Genomic DNA, 2,253 nt, shown 5'->3' on the forward strand with positions numbered 1-2,253 from the left:
ACTAGCTAATAAAATAAAAATGTGAACTCTCCAGTAAAGTTAATATTTGGGCTTTAATAACCAATTTTATTAATGATATTTGCCAAAAAGGGGGGAAAACACAAGATGTTTTTAAAAAATAATAAAGACAAAAGAATAAATTCCTAAATAAAGACTGCCATTTGCCGAAGAATATGAATAAGGTTTGCAAAATTCTGCTAAGAGAAAAAAATTACTAAAGCTAACTAATGCACTTAATATAATGTCTGGCATATAAAATGTACTGTACTTTTCTCAGTAAATGAATAATAAATGTGCCTCGAAATTCCACAAGTTAAAAATGTTGTTGTGTTTTTTACCTTTTTATAAAGCTTATCATAGCACATGTTAAATAAAATATAAGCAAAGAAAATGTCCAATGAAAGATAATTCCTTAAAGCATAAAGCTCTAAGACCCTCTTTAGACTTACTCTCAGGATACATTTTGACAGTCCTCTTTGTAGTACACCAAATGAGCTAAAATACAGTGATGATGACAGAGAGCTTCATCTAGGCAATACGACAGTCTGAACTAAAGAAACCTATTCCCTAGGGCTACAGTGACTGAGGTTTGTAGAAAGCACTGAGAACCTCCAGAGAATAACCCTGATGACTGAACTTGAAATAAAATCTCTTGCCCTACTTTAGAAACAAGTTAGCTCTCCTGGTTCCTGGACAATAAAGCAAAGGTGTCCTTTCAGACTTTCTTATGAAACTCAAATATGATTCATCTTCAGAAACTCCAGCTAATCAATAATTCCCTTCTGTAGTTCCAAGAATGACTTTATAGCTTCAAATAAACTAGTCTACAAACAAATCTTTTTACTTTTCAAAAAGCAAACAAACAACTCCTACAACCGAATCTGCTAAAAAGGTTTTTAAGTTAACCAGCAGAGCAGAAAACAAAACAACTGCTTTTTTCCAGGGAAGCTAAGGCACTCAGAATAGTCCAGCGTTTGACATACCAACATAGGCTTTCCTACAATACAGCTTCTAACAACACTAGGCTGTCCCGAAACCCTGATAATAGCACTGTTTACCTTTATACCGGTAAGGTTGAGAAAGCACCAAAATCTGCACATGGTGTGTGCTCAGGCAGGCTTTGAGGGGTTGATGTTGTAAGACCTAAAGTTCTTATGACATTGTCTAAACGAAAAAACATGTCAGCAGGGCCTATGGTGGTTCCATGTGTGCTAAATGTGTCTGACAGGATCACGCATGTCTTCCTTATTGGGGAACAGGAAAATCATTGTGAAAGTGTTGAAGGCACAAGCACAGAGTCAAAAAGCTAAATGTAAAAGGGAAGTTTTGAGTAATAATTTTTAATTTTCAAAAAATTTTAAAGATACAAATTTAAATAGCCCAGCTATGTCCTTATTAAAGATAGGGAAAAGCTAAGCCTTCAATTATGTGCTACAATTTAGGGATTTAAGATATAAAGCTTAGAATTTAGTAGGGGAGACAAGGCTAATTACACATGAAACAATTACAGAGTAATAAACAATGATATATATAATGAAGTGCCAAAGTGCTAACTGGCTGAAGTACTCAATATACACCACAGGAGTTCAGGGAAATGGAAAGGTTACAGAGGGGTACTGAAGAGTCCAAGGAGGTTTTTATGGGAATAGGCTTCTTATAATGGATGATTATATTTGGAGAAATGTAACGGGGAAGGCGAGGCTGAGGAAACTGCCTAACTGAGTACTAGGTTTATTGCAGGAGGTCCCAGAGAAAGGGGAGAAAGGGTGGACTATCTTACAAAGTCTTAAAAACTACTTTTAAATATGATGCTGCAGAAACCTGGGGCAGGTTCTTGTTCAGGAGAGTAACACCATTCCAGGGGAATTCTTGTGCAATTAACCCGTCAACTGTGTACAAAAAGACTGAAGGGAGCAAACAATGCAATTATGAAAACCATCACAGAGACAATTAGAGAAATCCAAATTCAGAATGATCATTGGTCTAGATCTATGCAATACAGCAGCCACTAGCCACATGTGGCTTTCGAGCACCTGCAATATCCCTGGTCTGAACTTAGATGTGCTTTGTGTGTAAATGCACACCAGATTTCAAAGACTTTATATGAGCAAAATACTATAAATACACTATATGAAAAAAAAGACTATCATCAGTCTCGATAATTTTTTTATATTGATTACATGTTAATGATATTTTGGATACATTGTATTAACATATTATTAAAATAATTTCATCTCTTTTTCCATTTTTTAA

General features: G+C 35.1%; 1 protein-coding gene and 1 pseudogene across 1 annotated transcript in view; one reads left to right on the forward strand and one right to left on the reverse strand.

Annotated features, from left to right (window-relative positions):
- The window catches only part of FBXO34 (F-box protein 34), a 74,308-nt gene that overhangs the window by 64,191 nt on the left and 7,864 nt on the right, over window positions 1–2,253 (reverse strand). The window lies entirely within an intron of this gene.
- Window positions 1–2,253, forward strand: part of LOC105825839 — a 16,805-nt pseudogene that overhangs the window by 6,634 nt on the left and 7,918 nt on the right.

This window comes from Propithecus coquereli, unplaced genomic scaffold, assembly GCF_000956105.1.
Source record: "Propithecus coquereli isolate 6110/MARCELLA unplaced genomic scaffold, Pcoq_1.0 Scaffold83, whole genome shotgun sequence".
Taxonomy (NCBI): Eukaryota; Metazoa; Chordata; class Mammalia; order Primates; family Indriidae; genus Propithecus; species Propithecus coquereli.